The 24,977-nt window shown below is 44.7% G+C and overlaps 1 pseudogene; it reads right to left on the bottom strand.

Annotated features, from left to right (window-relative positions):
• Positions 1-1,899: 1,899 nt before the first annotated feature.
• LOC117040579 lies at positions 1,900-24,656 on the bottom strand (annotated as a pseudogene).
• Between the last annotated feature and the right edge of the window lie 321 nt (positions 24,657-24,977).

Here is a 24,977-nt window from a genome sequence, read left to right as displayed (position 1 = left end):
GTGGACTCACCAGAGACCCAACAGGCTCCTTATACTAGACTCTTCCTTGCCCAGATTGTATGTGATCCAGACAATTCTGCAGGGTTGCATGGTACCCTTCCAATATACTTTAAATTTTTATTTTTTTAAAAAAGAACACTTGCAGGAAAGAAATATTACAATGCAGTTTATTGGCAATAAAGATCATGCAGAAAAATGAACAGTGAGAAAAGGATGGACTTCTGCAGTTTTATTTACAATAAGCACTACCAGACAGAAACCAATCAAGGTGAATGTGCTTGCTAAGTTGTGGATTCCTTAAAATCTTCAACGGTGAGTAAATTCTATTCAAACTTGTAAAATCCATCACTTTGCAAAGCAACCCAACCAAGAAGACAAATATGTGCTCCACTTAGGAGCTGCAAGTGGTATGTGACCTAAAGACCACTACACTGGAATGAATACTGTGACGTTGATGAAGCCAAACTCTATCATTGTCCTGGGCACTTATGAAAATTAAAAAAGAACCAAAGCTGATTGTTTAATGAACAAAAGGAGCAATTGCTCCAATCAATTTCCTGTTTTGACTGTGCCTGTGCCACATGGTGTCAGAAGTGGTTTGTAATCATTCAAAATAAATGAACAGTGCAATCCACAATATGTCTACTCTGTAGTAAAGCCCCCTGAGTTCAAGGGGACTTACACTCAGGCATAAGAGTACAGCCATTTACCTGTGAGTAAGTCCTACTGAACATAATGGGGCTTAGTTCTGAGTGGATGTGCATCAGATTGCACAGACTGGGGTATCAGATGCCTTTTACGGCAAAATTATTTTTTATATATAAAGTGGTGCTTGATATTCCCAGTGTCACCTTGGCTGGAGGATGGTATACATTGTATTGGAGCATTGAGAAGAGATCAGTCCACAAATCTGCAAATGGAGCAATGGAATTTCATAGCAAAAAAACACAGACATTAAGGTTACAATCCACACAGTGCTACACATTCTACAACCCTGTGTGTAACTGTACATTCAGTTGCTGCCTAAAGTTTAGAACAAGTCATTAGAAGTAGGGATTTATTTCAAATATGTTTTTTTGAAGTGAAACTATGATCTAAAATAAATGCCATTCCTTGACACACTCTCAAGTTTTCTATGGATTTTTATTTTTATTTTTTTGAAAAAAGGAGCACAATTCAGCCAAAGATCAAGCCTTTTAAAAGCCCTTTTCATTTCAGTGGGTGAGGCTGAATCACATCCTTAATTCTCTCACTGAAACCAGCAGGGCATTAAAATGCTTTTTCTGCAGTTGGAGCATGCCCCAAAATGATTGCAATATTTCAATGGGATCCAAGTGTTATATTATTTGCCTCCAATGAAAAAAAAAATTTAAACTAAATTTCCTGCTGGTTTTGTCGGACTTTTTGAAAGTTTTCAAAATGTCATGCCAGTTCCATCCCTGCTCCCTCCCCAACAAATGGAACAGAGACAGCCGCTGATGCAATTTGATATGAGTGCCTCGATTCATTCACGCTGCAAGTGGTTCTGAATTCTTGCACTGCAGCCAATGTTAACAGTTGTCAGAGGAAACAGGCACTGAACGAAAAAGATATACAAAGTAGGAGATCCACTGCACTCTGTTCAAGTTTGCTCTCATTTATTTCAATGAGGTCTAGATGTTTGTGCAGCTACAAAGTGATGTTAATTGGTAAATATAGCCTTAAACAACAGAATCTATCCACTCTGGGCTAGGGGGCACCATGGAAAGGCATTCTTCGTGAATTTTATCCACTGCATTCCTGTGTGTGATCATTTGGGGGGATGATTTCCCCCATCATGTAGTCAAGGACAACTAGCTTGGAGGCCGAGTGTTGCTGCGGGCAGTTAAGAACAAATATGAACATTATTTTCTCGAAGTGGCTGGACGTGTGTGAGCGTGGCAGTTTCCCGTTTTATCTGACTACTTTCTTCCTTGACGACGAGGTTGTTGAGCTGTATTTCACACTCGAGGAGCCCCCTCCCCCGCCTGAACTCAGCCCCCCACTGAAGCCAGAGCTGTAACTGCTCCCTCCTGCGGTGACCGCACTGCTCATGCCATAACCGCCGCCACTGCCACCACCCATTCCGAGATTAAGGCTGCCGCCGCCACTGCCACCTCCTCCTCCACCACCACCCAGGGAAAATCCTCCGCTGCTCATTCGGCCGCCGCCGCCACCACCAAGGCCGTAACTGCTTCCGCCCATGGTAGAAGAGCTGCTGATCACCGCTGGGGGGAGAAAAAGAAGAAGGCATTTTACTGAAAGATGCTCCAGAGAAATTCTCCAAGCAAATGCCATAGCATGCAAAGCTCTGCAAAGCTCTCTGGGTAACCTTGGGCCCATCACTGCCTCACAGCCTAACCTAACCCACAGGGTGGCTGTGAGAATAAAATGGGGCAAGGAAGAAGCAAGTAGGCCACCTTGAGCTTTTTGGAGGAAAGATGGGGTATAAATGCAATAAAATAAATGTAATATATCCATTTGTTTCATGACTGAGCACTGCGGAATCAGACCGAGGATCTGTCCAATTCAGCACCCCATTGAGTGGCCAAACCAACTTGTTTCCAATTTATTTCCCTGCCTCTGATACATTTCTTATCATTAGTGTGTGTGTGTGTGTGTGTATTTGGGGACGTGGGTGGCGCTGGGTTAAACCACAGAGCCTAGGGCTTGCTGATCAGAAGGTTGGCGGTTCGAATCCCTGCCACGGGGTGAGCTCCCATTGCTCAGTCCCAGCTCCTGCCCACCTAGCAGTTCGAAATCACGTCAAAGTGCAAGTAGATAAATAGGTACCGCTCCGGCGGGAAGGTAAATGGCGTTTCCGTGCGCTGCTCTGGTTCACCAGAGGTGGCTTTGTCATGCTGGCCACATGACCCGGAAGCTGTACGCCGGCTCCCTTGGCCAGCAAAGCGAGATGAGCACCGCAACCCCAGAGTCGGACACAACTGGACCTAACGGTCAGGGGTCCCTTTACCTTTACCTTTATATATATTTGAAATACTCTCCTCAAATTATTATTACTTGCCTTCACTTGCCTTCTTGTCAACTTGCATTTTTGTCCCCGCCGAAATTTGTGCCCCTTTTTATATTCCTCTTTGGGGCAAGCCTTACATTTCCCCAAAGAATCCTTCTTGCCTTTTATTCTGCTTTTCTTCCTTGATTCCGCTTGTTAACCACACTGGCATCCCCTTGGACTTACCGGTATTTACACCAGCCAGTATGAGAACACCTACATCTTTCACCAGATCCTGGGCAGCACTCAAGTGTTGCCTCCTTTCTTGTTAGATTATTCCTAGGGTGGCATCATTTATTGTATCTAGAAATGCCATCTCTCTGTTGTAACCTGAATGCATTTTGGTCAACCTGTGGGCATTTGGTAACTCATAATTACAACATCCACCCCTGGCTTCTCCTATATATATTTTCATCTACAGATCACCATCAGACTTTTGGTTTGAGATGTGAGGTGACGCAATAGTGCAGTCCCGGTAGCAATAAACTTTTAAAGTAAATTTCCATCCAAAGAGATCCTGTAGACGAATATATATGAGTATAATGTCTGAAAAGGGCTTTGGCAAGGTATGGTACAGGTGAAAATCGAAAAATTAGACTATCGTGGAAAGGTTCGTTTCTTTCAGTAATTCAACTTAAAAGGTGAAACTAATATGTGAGATAGACTCATGACATGCAAAGCGAGATATGTCAAGCCTTTATTTGTTTTAATTGTGGTGATTATGGCGTACAGCTGATGAGAACCCCAAATTAACAATTTCAACTTTGGGGTTTTCATCAGCTGCATGCCATAATCATCCAATTATAACAAACAAAGGCTTGACATATCTCGCTTTGCATGTCATGAGTCCATCTCATTATTAAACTCCAGTAGTTAATGAAAACAATTGCTTACATAAATGGACTTTTCACATATTCTAATTTTTCGTGTTTCACCTGTATATAAGAAGCATCACAGCCAGTGGTGTACACATAACCACACGTTTAGGTATTTTTATAACAATACAAAAACCTACGAAATCTCTTTACTACAGTCAACAGAAAGGATGAGTGCAAACACCACAGGCAGGGACCCCTCCTTCAGACTGTCTTCGGTTTCTGGAAGGAAACTATTTTCTGTCTTCAGTCCAAGCTGCCCACTTGGAAGCTATGAAATTTTGTTTCCTGGAGGTTCTTGATGGGACACTTGACAAGTGTCTGTTAGAAACCACACTATACATTTAAAACATATTTGACACACATAGCTCCCCCAAAGATTCCTGGGAACTGTAGCACACCCCTCATAGAACTAAAAGTTCCCAGCACCCCAATGAAACTGCAGTTCCCAGGGTTCTTTAGGAGAAGCCACATGCTTTAAATGTATGGTTTGGAAATGTATGGTTACATTATTGTAACTCGCTATACGCGGGGCTGCCCCTAAAGCTGACCCAGAAACTCCAGCGGGTGCAGAATGCCACGGCGAGGCTCCTTACCGGGTCTTTGCCGCGGGACCACATTCATCCAGTGCTTTACCAGCTGCACTGGCTCCCGGTGGAGTACAGGGTCAGGTTTAAGGTGCTGGTTTTGACCTTTAAAGCCCTATGCGGCTTAGGACCCTCGTACTTAAGGGACCGCCTCTCCTGGTATGTCCCATGTAGGACCTTAAGGTCCTCAAATAATAAATTTTCGGAGGTCCCGAGCAACAAAGACGCTAGGTTGGCCTCAACTAGGGCCAGGGCCTTCTCAATATTGGCCCCGACTTGGTGGAACAGTCTATCACAAGAGACCAGGGCCCTGCGGGATTTGGCATCTTTCCGCAGGGCCTGCAAGACGGAGCTGTTCCACCTGGCCTTTGGGTTGGTTTCTGTTTAATATTTATGCTTCATCTTTTATTGGTGGGTTATTTTGAAATTGAGACCTGCAGTTTTAATTGAATTTTTAAATTTGTATTTTAATCTGTTATTTTAAATTGATCATTTTTATGTTTGTTTGTTTTTTGCTGTGATTTTAATTGATGTTAGCCGCCCTGAGCCTGGTTTTTTGGCTGGGAAGGGCGGGGTATAAATAAAAATTTTATTATTATTTTATTATTATTATGTGAGATTCAAAGCAACATAGGAAGCTGCCTTATAGTAAGTCAGACCATTGTTCCAGCTAGCTCAGTACATTGACTGGCAGCAGGTCTGTGGGATTTCAGTTTAATTCAGCTTGATCTGCTATCTGGAGATGCCAAGAATGAAACCTGAGACCTCCTGCACACAAAGCAGATGCACCCCATCTAAGCTATGGCCCTTCCCAGTCCCTTCGTTCTTCCCAACTCGATGAAGTTCTCAAAAGAACCTTGGAAGTCTTGCACAATTCTAGATTGGGAGAGCTTCAGCCCAGACTAAACTCTATGGGAGAGAGTGCGGTATCATGGACATTCACAGGGAAAGTATATAACTGAAATACTTACACATGCTTACAGGGGTGGTGAGTTCTCCAGACATCCTAGTGAGAGAGAAACATTGAAGGCAAGTCAGCCAATCATTCAAGGATGAAATGCTTTTGAGCAAAATGATTAAGGTGTGTTACAGTACAATCGTATGAAACAGTGCCTTGGCAAAATAAACATGTCTGCCAAGTCACAAGGGCAGTTTTCAGACACAGAGCAAGAAATCTGCCAGCACTTGGGGAGATCAGACAGGATGAAGTTAGGGCCCCTGGTATCTTGCGTACAAAGGGGATTTCTAGTAAATGAAGCTTGCTATCAAGGACAAGAGAAGCTGCATGTCTCTCTCTGCAACAAAACCTACTAAAGGGCCCTCCTCTAGATACCAGTCCTGATCTGCATACCTAAGACCAAAGATGGGGAACTTCTTGCCCTCCAAATATCGTTGACTCCAACTCCCATCATTCCCAGCGAGCATCAGACATGATGGGAGCTGTAGTCCACCAACATATGGAAGGCCCCATTCTATAGCCTGGGGAAGCTCAATGGTTATAGACAATACCAGGATTAGTCAGGTAGCATTTCCTCCCTTGCCATCACTGGTGTCATGGCAGGCAACACCTCCCAACCTAAACTTGGGTGTTGGTGTGATATTACATATAGCAGTCCTAAGGCAGAGATGGGCAACTCACAGCCTTCAGATGGTACTGGCAATAGTTTATGATTTGCAAGTGCACAGATGCCCGGCACCTCACAATACATACTGTCAGTGGAGAGGGACCTTTCCACCGGAATATTTTAGAGTCACTACAGGAACGGGAGATACTGCACTCAGGTGAAACTGCACATTGTTCCTTGATAAATTTCCCTTTTAAAAAGGAATTCATGTGCCCGACTTTCTGACAAAGTATCCCATCCTCCAATACTTGAAAGTGGGGGCCTCTAGGAAGTGACCATGAGATTGCCCTTTTCCTCAACCAAGTGGCTGTTCGACGTGTTGACTAAATGGGAAAAGGGACACAGGTTTGGTTTGAGCTTGTGGGAGGCCTCACAGGGCCGGCCCAACCATTGGCCAGGATGATGCAACCACAGTAGGTTCATTTGGGGGGGGTGTGAAACTTAATTTTCCAATGTTTTTCAGTGAGCGTCTTTAAAATTTGGTTTTGGTGTGAGGAATTCAAATCTGCTAATTTTTTGTGTTTGGACAACATTTGATAAAAAAAAATCTTTTGGAAACCAAAATTCCTCATATTTGGAATTTGAAATTGAAAAATTCAACACGCTCTCCCAGCAAATACTGGGAGGTAGGGATTGTTGCCACCAGACTGTTCTATTCCTCCTAAGCAAGCTCTGAGGTGCAGTAGAGGCTAGCCAGCATTGAGATACAATTCAACTGCCGGTCCAATTGGCTTCTGTACATCAAATTAGGGAAGGGAGTCAGTGTCTTGTCCAGGCATAGGCAACTCGGCCCTCCAATGTTTTGGGACTACAACTCCCATCATCCCTAGCTAACAGGACCAGTGGTCAGGGTTGATGGGAATTGTAGTCCCAAAACATCTGGAGGGCCGAGTTTGGCCTATGCCTGGTCTTGTCTATCATCTCAGGAAACAAAAGGCATTGCACCCGCCCCCCTGGAGGCGTATGAAGGGGGGGTGGCTTGTGTAGAAATGAGGACTCTGATTTGGTAAGCAGAGGGCCAGTTCACACTATTTTGTTTCCCCAGTTGCTGCGGCCCTAAGCTGTTTCATTATCCCTGCCTCCGGGGATTCTGCAATCACAGCCTCAGAGTGAAAGACTGACAGCAGTTTCTGGGGTTGTTTGCCAGCTTCAGGCTTAACCATTTCTCACAATCCTGGGGTGGAGGAACACACCCGTCGAACTAGTGGAACCAGTGCTGTGCCTCTGAGATAGTCTACAAGGTTGCTGTCATTGTGCGGCTTAGCTCGGATCCAACGGGAAATATTTGCCACTGGCTGGGACTATGTTGAAAGGATGGTGTAAGTCCATGTAATCACCCCTGACACCGCCACGCAAACTCCCTCTCCCTTCCCCAGTTGCAAAACCTGCCCCCAGGGGCCAATTAATAACCCAAGCAACTTCAGCCATGGAGCATCACAAAGAGCTCCCTCAAGTGGTGAGGGTGCTTATATGTGGCACACTTTGACCAGGAATGAATGGCTGGTCCCTTTACTCATTGAGCAAGCTTGCAAGCAGGAGTCATACCTGGAATCTGTTTTGAATGCCATACGTCAGCCTTAGGCACATAAGCAAATAATAATAAAGTTGCAGGTTCCTCTAAGCACGCACAGAATAATCACATTGCATAACTGTCAGTAGGCCTTTCATGCCCAAGATAGGGGCTAAGAGACCCTTTTATGAATAGAGATTCCTTTTATGAATAGTCTCTAAGTAGCATTATGGGTTTTTTTTAAATGCATTAGATACATATCTATTAATAAACAAACACAGAATAGAATCCTAGAGTTGGAAGAGACCACAAGGGCCATCCAGTCCAACCCCCTGCCAAGCAGGAAACACCATCAAAGCATTCCTGACAGATGGCTGCCAAGCCTCGGCTTAAAGACCCCAAAGAAGGAGACTCCACCACACTCCTTGGCAGCAAATTCCACTGCCAAACAGCTCTCACTGTCAGGAAGTTCTTCCTAATGTTTAGGTGGAATCTTCTTTCTTGTAGTTTGAATCCATTGCCCCATGTCCGCTTCTCTGGAGCAGCAGAAAACAACCTTTCTCCCTCCTCTATATGACATCCTTTTATATATTGGAACATGGCTATCTTATCACCCCTTAACCTTCTCTTCTCAGGCTAAACATACCCAGCTCCCTAAGCCGTTCCTCATAAGGCAACGTTTCCAGGCCTTTGACCATTTGGTTGCCCTCTTCTGGACACGTTCCAGCTTGTCAGTATCCTTCTTGAACTGTGGTGCCCAGAACCACTTACATGCAGGTAAAACATTACTTACATGCAGGTAAAACATTTGTGCATATATTATGCATTTGCATTTTTAATATCACCCGATATCATAAGCTGCTTCAGCTAATAAGAATGCAAATAAAATGCATGTGGAAACAAAATTCTATGACATATGCATGCAATGTTACTTATGATGCGCAACAGCAGGCAATACTTCCTAAGTATGCACATAGATATTGGCTAAGATATCCATTAAATATGAGACATTTTACATGATTGGATAAATGCCATGCAAATGTGTTTCAATGCCCACATGAATAAATGTAATAAAAAGCAGGGATAATAGGTGCCACCACCTGATTGATTCTCTTGCAAAATCCCAAACTGGGCGAATCATGCCATGTTCTATGTTTATAAACTGGCTGGTGCCTATCGTTTGAAACCCCCTTCTAACTATTTTCTGAGCTACCATGATGGCGTAGCGTGTCCATGAGTATTCTGCATGGTATGGTGGAATGTGGGGGAAAGGATGAGTCTAGGCTGAGATATTTCACTTCACACAGAAATGTGTACTATCCATTTGGCTACAAAATATCTCATGTAGGTTTTAGGTGCAGGAGTAGGGTGACCAGATTCAGATACAGAGTTCTTTCATTTGTTTTGTACAGAGTCCTGTACAACCTTTGATAGATGTACAAAAGAGAAAACCTTTGAATGAGAGAGAAAGGCCTCTTGTCCTAACATAACCTCTACTACACAACCATTAAAGATATAGAAACTAACTTTGGTGTGTGGAAGGGGGGGTGCGTCTGTGTATCTGGTTCCCCTGGACAAGAGGGAGTATATACAGGTGAAACTTGAAAAATTAGAATATTGTGGAAAGGTTCGTTTCTTTCAGTAATTCAACTTAAAAGGTGAAACTAATATATGAGATAGACTCATGACGCAAAGCGAGATACGTCAAGCTTTGTTTGTTATAATTGTGATGATTATGGCGTACAGCTGATGAGAACCCCAAATTAACCATCTCAACTTGGGGTTTTCATCAGCTGTATGCCATAATCATTACAATTATAAACAAGCAAAGGCTTGACATATCTCGCTTTGCATGTCATGAGTCTGTCTCATATATTAAACTCCAGTAGCTAATGGAAACAATTGCTTACATAAATGGACTTTTCCATGATGTTCTAATTTTTCGAGTTTCACCTGTATTGCTGGTAGGAAGGTGAGTGGAAGGTCAAAGAGGGTAGGTAGGAGCAGGAAGCCCTAGTAGAGGAGAGGAGGCATCTAAGGAGCGGTGAATCCTGGGGCAGCATTGCTGAAGGAAGAGAGCATGCTAACGTGAGTTGGACTTGTGAATAATGGTTGGAAGAAGCAAAGATCTTGAGGGGAAGCGGGACAGAGGAAACGTCAGGCTGATGGGAGGAGGAGCCAAAGAGAAAGGAGGCAGGCCCCAGGTATGGTCTTCGTAACAGGCGATCAAAGAATGGGGGAGCAGGAGAAACTGAGAGGCTAGACAGAGACTTAAGGCAACACTGAAGGGCAAAATGTGGGCAGGCAGCGTTTCACACCCTGATGTGAACAAAGTAACCAGGCATATCTTTGCTGAAGGTATTTGATAGTTATACAAAGCCAAATATATAGTTTTAGGGTATTAAATATGTATAGATTTGAATATGGATACTCACACCCCAAGTATGCAGGCATTAGCCACGTTTGCGTCAAATTCATATATGCTACAGCACCTGGTGGGGACCCAGGTGGCGCTGTGGTTAAACCACCAGAGCCTAGGCTTGCCGATCGAAAGGTCGGCGGTTCAATCCCTGCCACGGGTGAGCTCCCATGGTCGGTCCCAGCTCCTGCCCACTAGCAGTTCAAAAGCACGTCAAAGTGCAAGTAGATAAATAGGGACCCGCTCCGGCGGGAAGTAAACGGGGCTTTTCCGTGCGCTGCTCTGGTTCGCCAGAAGCGCTTAGTCATGCTGGCCACATGACCCGAAGCTGTCTATAGGCTCCCTCGGCCTATAGAGCGAGATGAGTGCCACAACCCCAGAGTCGGACACGACTGACCTGATGGTCAGGGGGTCCCTTTACCTTACTTTACAGCACCTGGTATGAAAATAAAACCACACCGCAAGATGGCACCCACCTGCACTCCTCTCCTTCCAGCAGAGTTCTATATGTCGCAATCTCAATATCCAGGGATAGTTTGACATTCATTAGCTCCTGGTAATCCCGCAGTAGGCGCGCCAGCTCATCCTTGGCACTTTGTAGGGCGTGCTGCAGATCAGTGAGTTTCAGTCTGGCATCTTTCAGGGCCATTTCCCCCTCGCTGTTCAGCATCAGCAATAGCTTTCTGCAACTGTTCGATCTGCAGCAAGTATCGGAAAAGTCAAATAGTCCAGTAGCTTCCTAAAGTGTTCGTTTTGCATACACCATAATATGTAATATTGCCTTGTCAGTGTTACGTGTAGATACCGGTAGTTCAAGAGCCCACTGGCCACGAATCTGCCCTTTCCAAACATCTGCTACAGAAAGAAGCGCAGAGACACCTTAACCCTGTTTTCATGAAGTGATAGCAGTTTTCTGCATGAACACATAGTCATATACCTTGGTTCCCATTTCGGTCTCAGAAGGAAAGGATCAGATGGAGGCATTTTGTGGGGATTCAGTGTGACACCAGCTACTGTTCAATGCCATCCCCATTGATGAGTTGAATTAAGGGGTGGGTGTGGTATATCATGAATCTGGCGGATGCCACGACATGTGTAGGAAATGTAAGTTTCTCAAGAGGTCAGTCTAAATATTCCAGATGATAGTTGGATTGCGGGCCAGAGAAACATCAAACTGAAAGGGAATCCATTTAAAGTGTAGCTCATAGAATCTATTAGTAGTGGGTGGACATAGCAGACGACACAGGGATTCTCCAAGCAGCTCTCTTTATTCTCCGCGCTGGAAAAGAACTGACTGAAGGGCTCAGCCAGCCTGCTTATGTAGTACTCAGTAACAGCAACAGTAATGACTCTCTCTCTAGCTACCAATCCATTAGTGGCACGCTCAATCCTCATTTGCATGTGTGGACCTGAGTGAGAACTGCATCACGGTGGGCAGCGTGAAACTATATACACAACACCCCTAGTGGCCTAGGGTGAGAACTTCATACATAACAGAATCCTCTGTGAATTTTGATATTTTCTATCTCTCGCTATAATTAAGGATATCTATGCTATGTATATATGTATTTATTTACACAATCTTGCTCCAAGGAACTCATATGGCCTGCCCAATACAGTTCCTAGGCAGTTTCCAACCAGGTAACTTACAGAGCCAAACTTACTCTTTTCAGGAGTAGTTTTGAATTATACTCCCAGCTTTAACTTAAAATATCTTAAATTAGCATGGATTTAAGATGCCAAATACCAATACATTATTTTAATATCACGGTGCATGAGCAGACGTCACCCTGTGGACTGAGGGATCCATGTCTGGCTCTATAAAATCCTTTGGTTAAATGCAAGTCTAAAGTAAAAGTATCAATCAATAGATTTTATTTTAGCTTTAAACTCATAGATAAAGTAAAAAGTAGCTGCAGCAGGCACCAATTGAGTCAGGGTTGCAGGATTTGTTACCTTGAACTATTTCCCATTACAACCCCAAAGCCACGATTAGCCGTGAAAGTGAATCTGTAACAGTCCCTGTCCTTTTTTCTCTTCCGCAGCTATTTCAATCCAGGGGCTCAGGAAGAAAAGCAGGAGAGAACACACCCCAGCAGGACAGAAATAAATTGCACCGTGTCCACTCAGGTTTTCTCAGCTTCCCCCAATTTATTGCTGAGCGCCAAACAGCAGCCACAAATATTAGGCCTGATGACACTTTTGAGAAGGGTTCTAGCTCCTATTTTTTCCTCCTAAAAAGTTATGGGGAAATATCTGTGCGTCTTATGGAGCAAATGGTGGTCCCTGGAGCTGAATTGCCCAGGGGCCAAAAGCAGATCTTGCTTTTTATTTTACAAAGAGAAAAGGGGTGTTGAAAGAACCCCAGGCCTCCTTTGTTGAATGTGCTGCAGAGGAGGTTGTTTGTTTCCCCAGAGACATGTGACTGGCTGATTAGATTATCTGTCTGGAAACAGTAGAAATGGCTTCCTTTCCTTAAGATTTTCAGAAATGTGAGTTGAACCCCATAAAAACGAGGCTTTTCCTCTTTGCTTTTCCCCCTTTGCAAAAGGAGCTTTGCTTTCCCCCCCTTTGCAAAAAAGCTGCAAAACCTTTAGTTGATCCTCAAAAAAACAGGGCTTTTCCATTTGCAAAAAAGCTGGAAAACTTTTAGCTGATCCTAAAAAACAGGGCTTTTCCCTTTGCAAAAAAAGCTGCAAAACTTTAGCTGATCCTCAAAAAAACAGGGCTTTTAGAGGAGGAAACCAGAAAAAAAATATTCTTGTTTCCTCCTCTAAAAATGAGGTGCGCCCTATGGTGCAGTGCGCCCTATGGAGCGAAAAATACGGTAAGTTTATAGTGCAAGAGAGATCTGGAATGGAAGAATGGTGGGTGCTGGGCAGCTGTCAGGAACACCTGTGGTGGCTGCTTCCAGGTGGGTGTTTATTGTGGGATCAGCACTACTCATGCACGCAGGTTTTTTGCAGCACCCACACCATGTCACTGACATCAAAATGCTAGACCATATTCCCCCACCATGTGCATCATCAAGATGCCAGAGATTGAACCTGCAACCTTGTCCATGCGTTCTGCCATTGAGCAAAGGCTCCGCCCAGCCTGAACATGCAAGAAAACACAAATTGAATAAATAATAAAAAGGGGGGGAAAGAAGGAGGGGGGATGAAATACACACATGCCATAGATTCAGTCGTTGCTATATTAAAATGGTCCCCACCTGTTTCTTAACATTATCAATTTCTGATCTTAGTCTGTTGATAGTTCGATTCAGCTCTGCGATCTCGTTCTTGATGTTCTTCAGGTCATCCCCGTGATCAGCTGCTGTACTCTGGAGTTCCTGAAACTGCAATGCAGAAACACATTCTTCAGTAACTGAGCTACTTTAAGCAGTACCAGTTCTAGGATTTGGGAAAGGGGAGCTTGGTTAGGCTCTGCAACTTCCTCCCTGGAGAAGAGAGACTGGCTCCTTCTTTGTTGTCCTTCTTGTTTCAATAGGCTTTTGAGAATGGACTGCATTTAACGAAAATGCTGGTGCCGAGCTGTTTTTTTTATTATAATTATAAGTGGTTTGATAGCTTCCTTGGTAGCAAATGCTTGAATTTATATATATATATCTATATACTTTTGAATCTATTAATGTTTATTATTTTTCTATTTTTTTTAGCAATTCGTGCTTTTATCTGTAAACTGCCTTGAGTTCCACCATGAAGAAAGGTGGGACATAATGATCGCTCCCCACATCAAATGGGGGGAGACGTTTGTGTGGTCAAGCGCAGCCCCTTGAGCTCCTAGGTGACACCTGGTAGTTCGGACTGGCTGCGCCTTCCCCCAGGAGGGATACCTGGGGTCTCCGCCTACCCCAGCTAAGCGCCCAATCCCACCTGAGGGTGGCATTGCCAGGGGATTGGCCAGGTAAGGGGAGGGACTACCTAGCCCACACAATAGAAGGTGTAGCTTGCCAGGAAGCAGCAGTTGGGCTCCAAAGCTTCTCCTACCCCCCACTCCCTCAATTAACGCTTATTTTGCAGGTTAACCTCTTCTTCACAGGTACGCAGGTGCTGCTATGTCAAGGCCGCTGTTAAAGGGTCAGAAAGGAATTTCCCTGCATTGGCAGGTTTTGCCTTTCCCGTAGCAATTCGTCACAACTTTGGCGGTTTCAGGCCTTGGGCGGAATCTTCCTAAACGGCGGGGGAGTGGGGCGGTGACTCCATCCCCCCAGTGCGGTGGCGATACCAGGGCTCCCGTTAAAGGGGTATAGGGGGAGGCATTGACCATATGCCAAGAGGTTGTCATTGCTCTCCCCCACCAGTGGCGGCAAACGGGGGGCAGGCTATCTGCTTGAACGTATGTTCTCCAGAGCCAGCCCAATCCCTACACATTCTGGATAACCCTGAAGTTTCCCAGATCCCCGGCTGGGGACTGGGAAGGATAAACACCCAATGCCTGAGCCAAAGTCTCCCTACATCTGAATCTTAATAAAGTCGTGGCCAATTTTAATCCCATAGCACATTGTCTTGTGTCATTATTCCACTCGGGGTCGCCTGGGGGTTGGGGGACTCCGCCTGTCCACGCAAAGAAATATTACAACAACAACCACGATAATAGGCTAGGCAACCCAAGTAATAGGCTTGCCACCCAGAAGATTCTTCTTGCACTGCCTCTTTGAATCCTTCCAGACTCAGGGTGTATACTGAGTGAATAGCAGTGCATTAGTTTTGGCTCTGTACTGCATTGTCTGCACATCTTTCTGTAATGTTTCCCCAATGGTTCTACGTTATTTCCATTTGGAGGGGCAGGACAAAGAGGAGCCCCAAACATTTGTGGCACAAAAAGTTACAGGGTTTCCACAGGAAGCCATGGGACATGCAACAATTGAAATCGAAGCAGTATGTTCACCCTGAAACTTTCTCCAGACACAAATGTCATCGAAAGTGGGATTGCAGATATAATCGCCCTCATGCCGCCATGGGCAAAAAATAATCATGAATGCACGATGAAGAAATATGTCTAGGGTCCTATGAGCTTCTGGGATACTCATATTTGTTGGAAGCCACCCAGAGTGGCCGGGGAGACCCAGCCAGATGGGCAGGGTACAAATAAATTATTATTATTATTATTATTATTATTATTATTATTATTATTATCCCATATCAAGTAAGAATGGCAGTGCTATTGGGTGTAGTAGGCCTTTTGCTTATCAGGGGCTTCCCACCAGTGGTTGATTTTACTCTCCTCCAGATCCAACTCCAATTTTAAAAGTAGGAATTGAGATCCAATTTGGCAAATATTCCCATGAAAATGAAACATTTTGGATTTAAAATCTTTTGGTCTGCAAGTTCACCTTGTTTTCATTTGCCTCAGGCTTCTCTGTTGACTGAAAAATAGGGCCCAGGTATGGATCAGAGGCCTCTTAATCACTGAGCTCCAAAGATAACAGCTGCAGAAGGTCTCACCTTGCTTTGATACCAAGCTTCTGCTTCAACCCGGCTCCGGTTAGCAATGTCTTCATACTGTGCTTTCACCTCAGCAATGATGCTATTGAGGTCTAGATCTCGGTTGTTGTCCATCTGTAGGATAACGCTGGTGTCGCTGATCTGTCCGTGGATCTGAGCCAGTTCCTGCATGAGAAATAAGTTCTTAGTATCCCTCCACCTACCCATCCACAAACTCGGGGATTTTAGGATTACATTAAGAAGTGACTAAATGAGAAAATGGTGCTGGAGGAGACTCTTGAGAGTCCCATGGACTGCAAAAAGATCAAACTTATCCATCCTTAAAGAAATCTGCCCTGAGTGCTCACTGGAAGGACAGATCCTGAAGTTGAGGCTCAAGTACTTTGGCCACCTCATGAGAATTGAAGACTCCCTAGAAAAGACCCTGATGTTGGGAAAGATGGAGGGCACAAGTAGAAGGGGACGACAGAGGATGAGATGGTTGGACAGTGTTCTCAAAGCGACTAGCATGAGTTTGGCCAAACTGCGGGAGGCAGTGAAAGATAGGCGTGCCTGGCGTGCTCTGGTCCATGGGGTCACGAGAAAACCTCTCCATGACGGGACCACCACAGGGAGGCCGTCTTTCTCTGCCTCTGCATGGCAGTTGCTCCACATGGAACCTTTAAAATGTGTGTACCAGCTCAAAACACAGACCAGGCCTCCACTATGTGAATCATCTCCCATCCTGCTGTCAAACATTCCTGCCAATGGATGGCAGTGGTGTGGAGATAAACCACACGGGGGGTGGGTGGGGTACCACCCACATGTTGGCCCAGGCCATATGGCTTGCTACTAAAGATACTGTAGAATTATACAAGAGACTTAGCAGAGTTCAGCATCATGTGGCACATTCTTCAAAGACCTCTACCATTTAGACTCGCTGTTCCTGCAATGCCTGGTCATGAGTCTCACACCAACATGGGTCAGTGACATCACTGACCAATGCCAACTGCTCCACACCTTTGTGCATCCATGGCAAAACCTGGCATATGTTTGTTTGTGAGCCCTGTATGGCAAGCCTCAAATCTGAAATGGAATCAAGGAGTTTTAGCTGCTCTCAAATAGCAGGAGGAACGCCCCCCCCCGCCAAAAACATAATAATTCTGAAATGATTTCTGAGGTCCAGTATCGAGGGCCTTCTGGCGGTTCCCTCACTATGAGAAGCCAAGTTACAGGGAACCAGGCAGAGGGCCTTCTCGGCAGTGGCACCCGCCCTGTGGAACACCCTCCCACCAGATGTCAAAGAGAAAAACAACTACCAGACTTTTAGAAGACACCTGAAAGCAGCCCTGTTTAGGGAAGCTTTTAATGTTTAATAGATTATTGCATTTAATGTTCTGTTGGAAGCCGCACAGAGTGGCTGGGGAAACCCAGCCAGATGGGCGGGGTATAAATATTATTTTTGTTGTTGTTGTTGTTGTTGTTGTTGTTGTTGTTGTTGTTGTTGTTGCCATATTTCAAAAAGCAAAAATCTGGACACAAAAGCTTTTGAGATTTTTTGAAGGAAATTTGCCAAATTCTACACTTCTGACATGGGTTGCCATACGCATGGATTTTCCTGGACATTGCGGCAATTTCCACACAGACACTTTCTTCAATGGTCAAATCCTGGCTATGTCTGGGGAAATTCTGGGCGTATGGCAACCCAAATTCTTACCAGTCTAGCATGTGGAATAGCCACTAGTTTTCAGGCATACTATGTGTGGCAGCCATATTATAAAAAGTGACTCACAGTGAAATTCTACGCATGCCTGGGAGTTAGTACTACTTACTTACTTAGAAATAAATTCGCATAGAATTTCCCTCTCATACATTCTTCACTCTGTGGCTAGACTCTAAATAACTTTTTTTGTCCTTCATTTAAAGTAAAGTTCTAAAACAGAGATGAGGAATCTGTGGCACCTCCAGAAGTGGATGGACTCCAACTCCCATCAGCCCCAGCCAATGGGCAGGGATGATGGGAGTTGTAGTCCAGCAGCATTTGGAGAAACACAGTTTCCCCATCCAGTTCTCTAAAGAACCATCTGACCCACAGCAGAGTTTATGTTGTGACATGCAAAGGGGATTCCTGTGTATTCATGTTTCCCTATCAGATGCTTTCCTTTGAATGTATAGGGCTTTCCCCCATCACATAAAATAACTGGGTTATTTTATTTTATTTTATTTTATTTTTATTTATATACCACCCTATACCCTGAGGTCTCACAGAACAAAATCAAAATATATTATCAAAATAAAAACAACAACCCAATAACCCCCCCCCCAAAAAAGCACAGGTTATGTCTAATGCATGCCAGATTTTGTCCCCTTGTAAGGCTTTGCCTAATAGGAGCAACTGGTTTTGTTTTCATTTTGCCTCCCTTGCTGTCCTGCAGTATCCCGTTTCTGATTCCTAACACCACTTTGAACTGATGGAGAGATAACCAACTCTAAAACAAATATTTTAGAGCACCATCGATGCAATATTGAGGGCAGTTCACTCACAACTCCCATGATTCATTCCTAGGTCTGTGCAAAATTCAAAAATGACGGAACAAGGCTCACATTTAACCCCCCAGCAGACCGATGAAATGTTGTCCTCCAGAATCTGCCAAGGAGCCAGTCACATGTCCCATTTTCAACTTATTCAGCTGAAACAACTTTTGCATGTGCTCTTTCTCACATGAGTCAGCCCACTTCTTTCTACAAAAAAGTAACTCGGCTTCCAGCTGTGAGGACACAGCCTATCAGATTCCACATTGATTTCTTTGAATCAAGAAAGTTAAGCACTTACCGCCTCAAAGAGGGCTCTCAAGAAGTCAATTTCATCTCTCAGTCTATCACCTTTTGCTTGCAGCTCTATTTTGTGCTGAAGGAACCATCCACATCCTGAAAATAAATGCAGTGAATTCATGTTACATTAAACATGACCAGAGCCAACCTAGAAGTCATAGACATCTGTTGGTCTGCTCAGCCCAGTAACATCTACTCTGACTGGCAGCAGACTTGGTAGAGGACTTTCCCAGGGGCATTAGAAAACCTTAAAGATACTGGAGACTGAACCTGGGACCTCCTTCAACCAAAGCATGTGTTTTCCATGAAGTTCTGCATAATTTTCCAATATGTGTCTGGAAGCTCATAAGCAGGACACAAAGAAGGCAATGGTGTTTGTCCCCTAGAAGTGGTGACCCACCTACTGTATGTGCTTATTCTGTATTATGGAGGCTCCTATTAGCCATGCTAAAGCATATGCAGAGCCTCACATATATTATTTCACTATTTCTCACAGGAAATCTGCAAAGTAGTTCAGTACTATTCACCTTACATTGCAAAGGTTTGAACCAAGGGCCAAGGGCCTCCTGACTCAGAGCCAAGTATCATACGTATCTACTCAGAAGTCAGACCCATGGAGGTCAATAATGCTTGCTTTGAGGTAAGTGGGTATAGAATTGCAGCCTCAATCAGTTGACTACATCTTCCTTTCATTGATTATTGATAATAATAATAATAAGCCAGTGGGCAAGTATTCGGGAAACAGCCAGCTGAGGTGGAATTTGAAACCCATTTAAACTGGACTCCTCTAAAAGCTGAGACAAAATGCTATTTCCCCTCGAAAATAGTCTCCTACTTAGTACTGATTTTTTTAATATTAAAAAGTCACCTTCTTGATGCCAACAAAGTCATTTTCAGCTGCAGTGCGCTTGTGATTTCATCTTCATATCTGTTAAGAGAAGAAACAGAATTGGAATCTTCTGAGAACAAGGAGAAATGAGGAAGAGGAAGAATAGCAAGGAAAACGGTTCCCTCCTTTGATGCAATGTCAGTCACTCTAGAGACGATTCTGGTCCAGATGAGTAGGTTAGTTGCTATTTACAAATCTGGATTGCAAACTTACATACTAGTGTTAAATGCATTACACAGAAGTAAGTTTCACTGAGAGTTATTAGGAGACACCCCCGTCCCCCTCACACAGGGCTACAATTCACAGTCCATCCCTCTTCCTGGGAACTGCATCCCATAAGGGAAGTGAAACGTCGGCTAACAACTCTCAGCAAACTACAACTCTTTAACAAACTACAGTTCCCAGGATTCTAGGGGGTAAGTTATGACCAGGTGTAACGAATCGGATCTAAGTTAAGGGATTTTCAGAACCCACGGTGTTTTATGAGTTAATGGGCACCCCAGTTTGAGTGGCAGATATCCCTTGGGAGGCAGGCATTCCGCTCTTTAAAAGGAGGGAGCAAGCCGGTAGAGAGGGGAGAGTGGTGACTGGAAGAAGGAGGGCGTGGGGTCAGGATAGTGGTGGGTAGGTTAGGATAGGTTAGGATACGTTGACGATGTGTATATGATGCTGTAAAGAAAGAGTTTACACTGTTATGAAACTAAGTTATAAACCATTACTGAAACCGTTATGTTCTGAAGAAATAAAGACTTCTTATTGTTGAGCTAAGAAAATATCGTCGTTCATTTGGTCCAGCGGTTATGTATGCTCATGAGGAGGTGAACTCAGGGAAAGGACAAAACTGACCTGCAGGGTGATAGTTTGTGTCTTGGAGTTCCCTCAGGAGGGGCTAGGGCAGAAACCCTGGTATTGCCACAGAGTTGCTAATAGGGCTTAGCTAACTGATATAGTGAGGGATCTAATGAAAGAGAGACCCCGAACTGTAGGCAAAGAAGAGTTTAACCCCTGAAGCCCAGCAGAGGATATAACCGGCCACGGCCGCTGGACAGGAAAACCCGTTACTAAGGATCCCCAGATTATAATAAAAGGGGATTGACATAACAGACGGACCTCAGAGGGACAGGTGGGGTGGATTGAAATTTGACCCAGAACACCTGATTAGAAATTCACTTAGTAACAAGGAGAGAGTGTGAAGTGGAGGTTCGTCGCACCAGGCACCCCCCAAACTCGCCCTCCAGATGTTTCGGGACTACAATTCCCAACATCCCTGACCACTGGTCCTGTTAGGTAGGGATGATGGGAGTTGTAGTCCAAAACATCTGGAGGGCCGATTCGGGGATCCCAGGTTATGACTGTTTAAAGTGGGATATTAGTGCTTTAAAGTTATAGTGCAGATGGGGCCTAGATTACCCTTGTTGGGTTTTGCTGTAGGCATGCAAGAAGCATGCATGGTCATCTGGGTGTGTTGCATATAGTGAGGGACTGCATACGACAATATCTTCAAATCTGCCAAGTCAGAGGATAGTGACTATCCCATCTGTGGGGGGGGGGTCCCCCAAAAGTCTCCCTCAAGTGGTTCAGTCCTTTAATGCAGTCGTGGCCCTAAGTTTCTACAGTGTTTTTCTACCAACACACTTTTCAACAGGCCAAGGAGTCGTGAATATATATGACAGAATTTGTTGCTGCAGGTTTTTATGGCTCTTTGTGAGCCAAGCTGCATTTTACGATCCTGTAAATACTTGCTTTAAATGCCCTCATTTCTTTAATATGCAATGAAAACTTCTCCAGCCTAAACCACAAGGTGGAATCCACGCCAAGAAGAGAGATAGCATTGCTACGAGGCCAGAAACATCTAGATTGCATCTTCAGCTCATTCCTAATGCTGGATTGATACTGACAGACCACTGAGCTCATCAGAGACCTCAGATGGCAGTAGGATGGAATTGCCACTTGAGAGGAGCCTGCTGGATCAGGCCAGTGCCCCATCTAGCCCAACATCCTTCTCTCACAGCGGCCAACCAGAAGCCTATGGGTTTCTCGTGGGGCACTCTCTCCATTTCAGACAGCAAACAGAATTCTTTTTTTAAAAAATGCTCCCAATCCCTACATTAAAAAACACGACATCCTGTTTGCAAGCAGAAAATAAACACAGCATATAGAGAGCCAGGCTATGCTACTTTTCATAATCGCATGCTCATTTTCTACTTCCAGGAAGATTTGTTTTGGTTTATTATTAAAAATGGGGTCACTCCTGCAGTCTGAAATGCTACAGCCCATGCCACCTTTTCAAGGTTTTACACCCTCTTATTCTGCTGCGTCTGAGTATGCTGAGTCTTCTTACCCAAGTAGGCCCTCATGGCTCACTCACCTCTTTCTAAAGTCTTCCACCTGATCCTGCACATTTCTGAGTTCTCCATCCAGCCTCCCACGATCACCGGTCAGGGTATCCAGCTGTCTCCTGAGATTAGCGATGTAAGCCTCGAATAATGGCTCGATGCTGATCTTAGTGCCTGTGCTGCTGTGTTGCTGTAGTAGGTCCCATTTGGTCTCTAGAACCTTATTCTGTTGCTCCAGAAACCGTACCTGAAACCCATCAGGAGACCCATGGTATGGTATGTAAAGTCATATCATCACAACTATAAACTGGGTCAAAAGCACACTGGAACCAGAGTCCAGTCCTTATTACACACTGACCAATGAGGATTAGATGCACTCGTCAATGAATCCCCCTAAATCATCAAAGGAAGACTTTCACACATATTAGAATGAGTCATTGTGGTCAATGGGCAATCACACATTCTTCAGCGCAGACCCAGTTGTGACAGTTTCAGACCCTGGAGACACACATATTTGAATGAATACAAAACACCCAGGGAATCTAAATTGCCATGCATACCCTTGGGTGTTTCTAGTTTTCAAAGCATTTACAGCACTCCTGTAAGGCAGACCAGTAATTATCCACATATTGCAGTGGCAGCGGAGGCTGAGACAATGGTGGCTTGCCTAAATCCACCTCTCTGAGATGAAACTAGAATTGGGATTTTCTGGCTCCCACTCTGCTGTACCAGCATCTCTCTCAGCACATCATAAGGAGGATGCAGCAAGCTTGCCTTTGCTTGTGTTGGTGGAATCCTGTTGCCTCCTACAGCAAAGATAAGCTTCAACTAATCATCATTGCTACAAATAAAGGGAATTCAGTCCCCTCATGATTCTAAATCAATGCCAGCCGTCCTTTCCGACAGGAGTCCCATAAATACCGGTAGTACTGCCAAATGACCAAAAACATGTGTCCTCCCCATTCTGGGCTGGTCTTCTGCCTGTGACAACAGCTTGTTCTTCGTCAAAATATAACAGTATTAAAATGAGCCTGCTTTTGCCTCCAGAATCCTCTTGGAGACTTTACTTACAAGGAGTCAACTGTACGCTACTTTCATATCAATCTACAGCCACCTAGTCCTAAAATAGCTGTGCTGTTGAGAGCACCGAGTGACCCAGGTTGCCAGCTGACCGTGGCCAAACAGATGTGCTTGTTCTTGCGACTTTGAACAGCAGCATCGCAAGCAGAAATTTAGTTTCCACAGCATGGGTGGTGGGGGGGGTGGGATATTTCCACCAGCCAAATCTCACATAAAGGTCCTGTTAGACAGCAACTTAAGTGGCTAGTTGGAAACTGAAAAGGAAGCAATCCTACCAAAAAGTCAAGCCCAATGTATTACATAACATCCTAGCGGTGTGCACGATAGTATATATGCAACTTCGGCGTGTTTTTGCCTCTGATCTACTGTGCAGCAGCACAGCCAGGCAAGAATGTAAGCTAGCCTTTATAGCACAGCCAGGCTCACAGGCCCCTGCTTCTCTCCAGGAGTGTCACAATTAATAATAATATAATAATAATAATAATAATAATAATATATAAATTTTATTATTTGTACCCCGCCCATCTGGCTGGGTCTCCCCAGCCACTCTGGGCGGCTTCCACCAAACATTAAAATACATTTGAAATATCACAGTTTAAAAACTTCCCTAAACAGGGCTGCCTTCAGATATTTTCTGAATGTCAGGTAGTTGTCTATTCCCTTGACTTCTGATGGGAGGGCGTTCCACAGGACGGGTGCCACTACCGAGAAGGCCCTCTGCCTGGTTCCCTGTAGTTTTGCTTCTCGCAGTGAGGGAACCGACAGAAGGCCCTTGGCGCTGGATCTCAGTGTCCGGGCTGAATGGGGTGGAGACGCTCCTTCAGGTATACAGGACCGAGGCCGTGCTACAAGAAAGCCCTGCTACTTCTGCCCCTCCCCATGGTAAAGGCTGGCAACTCATAACCTAAATCAGGGTTTCCAGTGCAGTGCTCATCATTCCCAGCCAGCATATCCAATGGATAGTTGGCTGGTGGGAGTTGCAGCCCACAACATGTGGAGGATACCACATTGGCTACCCCTGATCTAAATCCATAACATCTATGAACATGAACACAAATGCTCTTGCACAACGGTGACTCAGGCTTGAAAATGTCTTCTACTAAAAATAGGACCCTCAACCTTATCCTAAGGTTTGTTAATGGGGATGGAGTGTGGCAGTCCCTCTTCCCGTGGGACTCTGGGAAATGTAGTCCTGTGAAAGAGATTCGTTACATCTAACAATCTACAATTCCAGACCATGGTTTGTGGGAGGTAGGGAAACTGAAACCTTGGTTGGGAAGAATGATGCCTGCAATCTGCTTTCCACCCAGCGTACCCTTGAGTGGCCCATCCCTTTCTTGCAAACTCTACCACAATGTTGTGTTCAATTGACTCACCTTGTCAATGAAGGATGCAAACTTGTTGTTGAGGGATTTGATTTGCTCCCTTTCATGCACACGCACTTTTTGGATCTCGGGGTCAATCTCTAAGTTGAGTGGTGACAGGAGGTTGGAGTTGATGGTCACTTGCTGGATGCCCCCAGGAGGAACTACACAGCCCATCCTTGGACCACCAAAGCCCACCATTCCTGATCCACCACCACCAAAGCCTGCAAAGGAACCACCTCCAGCTCCATACCCCCCAACTGAAAACCCTCCACCACCAAACCCGCCTGCACCAAATCCACCACCACGACTCATTCCACCACCCCAGAGGCCTCCAATTCCACCTGTACCATGACTAATGGAGCTGCTTTTGTTAACTCCTAGGCTGTATAGGCTTCTGCTCCCAAAGCCACCCCCTAGCCCTCCACTGCTTCTCCCACCCCGGGATAAAGAAACTGAGGTGAAGCTGCCTTTCGTCCCTCCAGGAATGGCAGCAGTCGAAGAACTGTAGCCGCGGGAGATCCTGACCCCACCCCCAGACCTGGAACTGAATTGCCTGTTCATGGTGTCTTATTCAAAGTATAGGGAAGAAAATTTAGCAAAGAGTTATTATGGAAAAGAGGGAGAGGCAGGGAGAAAGAGAGAGAAGGACGCCAGACCCCTCTCTGAGGTAGAAATTCTGTCTCCTCTCCCTATATATACATACATATGTATGTTGAGGTGGGCTTGGCTGGAGTTAGGTAATTAATCAAGAATAAGCTCGTTAGTGGGCTGGGCTATGTTTGGCAGCAACAGATTTTTTGAAAAAAACGTCCTCTAAGTGTTCCTTTGAAGCACCAAAAATTGCTTGGCTTGCAGGCTTTAATGGCATAAAAACTACGCTAACAAATTAATTTTCTCACCACCACCTCCACACCTCAGCCAAATAATAATAAACACACCTCAGCAAATGGTTCTTTTCCCAACTATATTTTTTTTAAAAAGTTGCTTTAATTGTGGA

The sequence above is a fragment of the Lacerta agilis genome, chromosome 2 (genome assembly GCF_009819535.1).
Source record: "Lacerta agilis isolate rLacAgi1 chromosome 2, rLacAgi1.pri, whole genome shotgun sequence".
In the NCBI taxonomy this organism is placed as follows: domain Eukaryota; kingdom Metazoa; phylum Chordata; class Lepidosauria; order Squamata; family Lacertidae; genus Lacerta; species Lacerta agilis.
This window is presented reverse-complemented; position numbering and strand designations above follow the sequence as displayed.